Source organism: Leptonychotes weddellii, unplaced genomic scaffold (genome assembly GCF_054177405.1).
Source record: "Leptonychotes weddellii isolate Sample4059 unplaced genomic scaffold, ASM5417740v2 HiC_scaffold_3704, whole genome shotgun sequence".
Taxonomy (NCBI): domain Eukaryota; kingdom Metazoa; phylum Chordata; class Mammalia; order Carnivora; family Phocidae; genus Leptonychotes; species Leptonychotes weddellii.
Window position 1 is genome coordinate 5,358 of NW_027972913.1, and position 6,964 is coordinate 12,321.

At 33.7% G+C, this 6,964-nt stretch overlaps 1 pseudogene; it reads right to left on the minus strand.

Annotated features, from left to right (window-relative positions):
- Window positions 1-1,219: 1,219 nt before the first annotated feature.
- LOC102746634 (ethanolamine-phosphate phospho-lyase pseudogene) lies at window positions 1,220-1,995 on the minus strand (annotated as a pseudogene).
- Window positions 1,996-6,964: the final 4,969 nt, after the last annotated feature.

A 6,964-nucleotide genomic window follows, 5' to 3' on the forward strand; every position in this document is an offset into this window, starting at 1 on the left:
TAGGAATATACTGCTGCTTTTTAAAAAGTGGTCATCACAAGTGACTTGCATACACAAATCTTGACTCAAACAAGAATATTACTTAGCCTCTGAGTTTTGATGAACTAATCTGAGCTTCTTAATGGTTCTTAAATGAGTTAGGAAACCCTTAAGACAATCCCTGGCATTCAGTAAGGCACAACCTATGTTATCCAGTTTTACTATTGCTATGTTTCTTGTTATGAACACCCCTATTTAAAACCCCTACTTAAAATCATTGAATCTTCTCTTACTGTTTTGGTGAAAAGGAATAAAGTCCATAATGTGATCTCAACCCTACATATCTCTTCACTCACATCTCTAGTATCAAGCACTCCCTTACTTTTTAAGGCCTGTCCCCATTAATTACTTTTCAGTGCCACATTTCCTCTCAACATAGAGCCTCTATTAAGTGCTATTCTCTTACCTGGAACCCTTTCTCTCTGTTCTCTGGAAACACCAGTCCAAATCTATTTTCTCAAAGTTCCCTGAACACACTTCCTCAAAATAAGTCAAGTATCTAAGTCAAGTATCTTTAATTATGTAGTCTTCTGAGACTATTGCTATTTACATTTTTAAGCATTTATCGTAATGCCAATTTTATACTTATCTGATTATATGAATAGTGTGTATTATCTACACTTGACTAAAAGGTAGACACTATGTCTAGTTTTGCAAACCACTAATAAGTAGTAGGTGATTAAAAAAATAAGACTGAGGTGCTTTTTGACTGGTCAGGTTTGTTCTGTTTATCCTAAATTAAGGGACCAAATAGACTTATATTATTTTTTGTTTATATCATCTTTTATTACAGTCCAAGACTGTACTTACATACATTAAATCATTACAGAATTCATATTTTAAGGCACTCAAGTCTCCCAAATTAAGGTACCTATTGTACTTTGTTCTCTAATTTCAAACATTAAAACATGAGAAGTAAAACTGCACCTTCATATTAAATTTGAGGCTTAAATTTGTAGAATAAATTAAGTACTTTCAGAAATCTCAAGTCAGAAATTAACAGGCTAGAGGTTGAATTAATAATCTTACCATGGTTTGATCATCACTTGGTTTATTCTTATTACAAATTTGGCTTTTTATTTACAAATCTAAACAATTAAAATTCTACTTTTAGATGGTACAGTAGAGATATTAATGGAAGAGACAGATACACACATTTGCTATGTCCCTGGATATTTACCTTGCTTTAAAATGCTAATCTTTTGTGCCTTGAGCTTCTTACTGAGCAGTGAATGTTTATCTGTACACAGTCCATTTCTCTTCCTGCTGGGATTTTCTTTAGAGTCAGTGGTGCCATCACTGAACAATTCTGAATGTACTTCGTTAGGTATATTTGTTCTACATGGAGTATTCTGAGAGATCACACTTTCATTTTTGGCTCCCATGGCTTCTCCTAAAGCTGTTAAAATTCCGTCAGATTGGTTTACCATAAACTTTGTATCTTCAGTGAAGTATGTTTCTTGTTATGAACGTGGTTTTAAGCATTTCTGTGAGGTCTATCAGCACGGAGAACCACTTTTCTTTCATCTTGTAGATGATGTGTTGAGTTTTGGCTGTGGCTGGAGTCCTCTTCTGACCATCCCTAAATCAACTTTAATAAAAAGGCTAACATCCCTGATATCGCCTGTCAAAGTGTGTTTAGCCTTCTGTTTACTCGGTAACTCTGTAAGTTATCAGTAAGATAATTCCCTCTCCTGTGACATTTCCTTGAAGGTCTTCATTTACAATTATATCCAGGATGACCAAATCAATAGCACAAAATACTGGATTTCCTCCATCCAGTACTGAAATACTGTATCCCAGAGCTGCTGACAGCTTCTGCAATTTCTTTGGTTGCTACCACTCATTCCATTGGGTGGCCATTGTCCATTGGTTTTCTCATTATGACAGTGTCCAGAATAAAGTCCTAGACATGCGTTTAGAAGCTCCAGAAGTGTTTCTCAGCTTGTGTAAAGCCTCAGATTAATTTTTAATTAAAATTTAGAGCATGATAGATAAACCTAATTATTCTAATTTACCATCCTTTAATAAAGTAAAGTAGCATAGCTTCGTGTTAGCAATGGTCATTTAGAAAACAGCTATTTTAGGTATAGAGGACAAGTTTTATTATCTTAAATTTGAGACCTAAATTTGGGAAAGGTAAAATAAAAAGATTATCATAGGAAAAAAATACAAACATAAGCCACAGGTATCCAAGTATAAGTTATTCATTATGCAAGGAACAGTACACATAGTATTTTAAAACACACACAAACACACACATGCACATATGTGCTCAGCAATAAGTGACTATAATATTAGGCATTTTTAACTTTTACAAAAATCAATAGTTATCAAAGATAATTTATAAATATGTCAAAAAGTACAGAGAATTAAAAATATATTTATGATAAAAAGAAACTCTGTTACTTGGGCACAAAATAACTAGTATTTAACAAAGAGAAAGCTCAAATTCTGCCTACTCCTTTTTTATTTGCATATCATCCATTTAACAGTTTGCAGTAAAGGAGTCACAATCCTTTTTCACCCCTTGTGAATAGACCTATTATATTTAGCCAGTTTTGTTAAATTTTAAGTATATTTCATTGCTTCCATCTCTCATTATTTTCACTTACTATATATCAGGCACACAAAATTCACCTCATTCATACCCTCTGCACTTACTGTACGTCTTCAACTATATTTCATTATTTACTATTACATTTTGAAGCAACCACACTTGTCTTCCTTTAAAAGAATATATTTCCTTTTTATCTCTCTTCTTGTCCTAGATAATAAATATGCATTTCTCTACACATATACTCTGATACCTTACACACATTTTTTTTTTTTTACATTTCTTCAAAATGAACAGGTATGTAACATGACCCAAACACATTTATATGTCTTCTTTAGTTGAAGATTATAATGGGTTACATATGAGCACAGATTATATTTTCTATGAATGTAATTTAAAAATTAATTTAGTTTAAGGTCTTACAGTTAACAAGAATCTTGAAATTACTACTTAAGTTGACATGTCTGTGTTTATCTTTATGGCTTGAACAAGGTAAAGAAATTTATAAGCATGAATTCCTTTAAAAGGCTTTCTTTATTACAGTTTTTCTTAGATGAACACAATATTTTGTTTATGAATAATTTTTAGAAACAACATATTTTGATTCATAAAGTAAATATGGAAATTTAGAATTAAAATCATAATACAATAATTTTTTAAATTTTATTTTTATTTTTTAAGATCTACTCTCAGCAGCTTTTGAGTATAAATGACAGGATTGTTAACCACAGTCACCATGGTGTTCATTAAATTCTCAGAATTTATTCATCTTATAACTGGACGTTTGTACACTTTGACAACCTTTGCCTCTCACCCCTGCCTCTGGCAACCACCAATCTGTGCTCTGTTTCTAGGAGATCTATTTATTTAGATTACACATATATGTGAAATCATATAGTATATTTCTTTCTCTTTCTGGCTTATTTTACTTAGTATAATGCCCTCAAGTGTCCGTCCAGGTCCATCCAGTTGTCACAAATGGCAGAATATCCTTCTTTTTATGGCTGGATAGTATTCCATTATGTGTGTGTGTGTGTGTGTGTATCACAAATTCTTTGTGCATCTGCAGACACTTAGGTTGTTTTCATGTTTTGACTATTGTAACTTGGCTATTGTAAAAAATGCTACAGTAAACATAGGAGGGCATATATCTCTTTGGAATGATTTATTTTCTGTTGAGAAGTGGGATTGCTATACCATATGGCAATTCTATTTTTAATTTTTTGAGGAACATCTATACTGTTTTCTGAGTGGCTGTACCCATTACATTCCCACCAACTCTGTACAAGTGTTACCTATTCTCCACATCCTTACCAGCACTTGTCATCTCTTGTCTTTTTGATTGTAACTATTCTAATAGGTGAGAGGTGATACTGTGGTTTTGATTTGCATTTTTCTGATGATTAATGATGTTGAGCACCTTTTCATGTATCTGCTGACCATTTGATTATCTTTGGAAAAATGTCTATTTTGGTCCTTTGCCCATTTTTAATCAAGTTACCTGATTTTGTTTTTTTGCAGTTGAGTGTAGTATTTTTACAGAAATAGGAAAAACAATTCGAAAATTTGTGTGGTAACACAGAAGACACCTAATGGTCAAAGCAATCCTGAGAATAAAGCTGGAGGCATCACACTTTCTGATTTTAAACTATGTTACGAAGTTATAGTAATCAAAAAAGTATGGTACTGGCATAAAAACAGACATAGACCAACAGAACAGAATTAAGAACATAGAAATAAACCCATGTATATATGGTTAACTGATCTTTGACAAATATTTGACAATACTCAATGAATAAAAGATTGAGTCTAGTCAATAAATGGTGTTCATGTGCAAAAAAAAAAAAAAAAGAAACTGACCCATATCTTACACACTCACAAAATTTACCTCAAAATGGATTGAAGACTTAAATGTAAGACCTGAAACCATAAAACTCATAGGAGAAAACAAAAGGAAAAAGCTCCTTGACACTGTTCTTGGCACGCATTTCTGGATCTGACAGCAACAGCATAAGCAAGAAAAACAAAACTAAACAAGTAGGACTACATCAAACTGAAAAGCTTCTCCAAAGCAAAAGAAATGGTCAACAAGATGAAAAGGCAACCTGTGTAATGGGAGAAAATATTTATGAACCACATATCTGATAATGGGTTAATATCTAAAATATGTAAAGAATTCTTACAATTATTAGTCTTAGACAAAGTAGAATATTATTTACACTGTGATAAAATTAGGAAGAGACATAAAGAGTTGTTTTGAAACTCAGTAACTCTCATTTTTAAAAAGAATCTCCTACTTATCAGAAATATTAAATTAACTTTTGTTAGCCCACATTATAAATCCCTATATTCACAAATAACATTTTAAAAGACTCTTTAAATTATGTTTATATGTTTATATATATCCTTACCTCTAACCAAGACCAAGACTATTAGCTTAATTCACTGAAGTTTAGAATATTTTTTGGGGGGAGGGAGGAGCAGAGGGAGAGAGAAAATCTTAGGCTACATGCCCAGTGTGGAGCCCAATATAGGACTCTATCTCACACCCCTGAGATCATGACCTGAGCCAAAATCAAGAGTTGGATGCTTAACCAACTGAGCCACCCAGGTGACTCTAGAATAATTTTTTTACAAAAAAATACTTACTATCTAGCTTTTTACATAGCTGTTTTAGGAAGGGGAAAAAAGCTTTATTTAGAAGAGTCAAAATATGTAAAGCATTGAAAGTTAAACATTTTTTAAAAATTCCTTATTTTTTTTAATTTATATAAATCCTAAAAAACTATCAATTCAAATTTGAGATCCAACAGATTGTAAAAGACCTTAAAATTTGCTTCATTGAATGCTTGTTTTATGGAGCCTCTCAAATGAACAAATTTGTTCATATCAAAAGTTCCTCAAACTGTCACTACAACTCCAAATTGCCCTTATTGAAATTATGCCAGTTGGAGGGATTTGCATATTAGTTAGGATTGTAACATGAAACATGAAGAAAGCAGATTTTTAGTTTGGAAAGAACACAGATTTTAAAAAACTCCATGAGAACTGCAATAGTCAGTGAGGACATAGTTGTGAAACCACGTATCTTCAAGACCTGGCCCAACACTAGTAGCTCAAAGAAGCCTCTAGCCCCGGCAGAGGGAATTGAGTAAAATATTTTCAGGAACGTAAAGACAATACTGAGGAATGTCCTTATAAGTTTTGGAAAAGCTAAATTGTTGTAACATTTCTCCAAAGGACACTAGTGTGACACACTAGTGTGACATGAGATTTTGAAACTGGCAGCTTCTAATCCACTTGAGAGGCCAGTTTTTCTGAACTCTGTCTCCTGTCCTTTGAACTTCAACTTATAAACCAGGAGTCAGCACCTTCAGTGAACAGGCTAAATCCAGACCCACATCTGTTTGTACAAATAAAGTTTTATTGGAACACAACCTCATGCATTTATTACATATTGTCTTTGGTTGTTTTCATGCTGTAATACAGATTTGAGTCGCAGCAAAGACTGTTTGGACCACAGAGCCTAAAATATTTACTATCTGGCCTTTTGTAGAAAGATATTTATTGAACCTTATTAAGAGACATAAAGCCTTATAGACAATAGACAAGTAGAGCGGATGGCTGGTGGCAAATTAATGCTGTGGAAGATCCACATAAGTGAAAATGTATACAAATTTGACCAATGACCTGGAAGTCTGGGGGGGACTCTTTTCTCAGGACAGAGAAGAAAAACAAATATTGAGAAGTCTGTGAAATAATTGGAGCTCAGATTAAAAATAAAACTTCATACTCATGGATAGGATGGCCCTCAGCAGAGGGAAACTCCAGGTATCCCAGATGTGCACACTACTATGGGACTGAGCTGCTTGTTAGCATCACTGAGGGATTGGCCAAAATCTTGCTGAGTACTCTGCTTGCTAGGCTTCACCAGCCTGAGACCATTAGGGACAGTCTACTGTTAGGTTAATTAGCTTGCTGTAGCAAAGGAAGATACAAACCATGAGGATCCATGGTTTCCCCTTAAAATGGGGAGTCAAGGAAGGTTATTTTATAGCATTTTGGATGCTGAAATAAGTCATAGAATGATATTCGCAGGAATTAAATGGATTTTGTGAAATGAGCCACTGGAAGGTGAGTGGTCTTACCTTTAAAATATATGTCTCTATACGATGGACTCTGAAAAACAAACTGAGGGTTCTAGAGGGGAGGGGGGTGGGAGGATGGGTTAGCCTGGTGATGGGTATTGAGGAGGGCACGTTCTGCATGGAGCACTGGGTGTTATGCACAAACAATGAATCATGGAACACTACATCTAAAACTAATGATGTAATGTATGGGGATTAACATAACAATAAAAAATTTAAA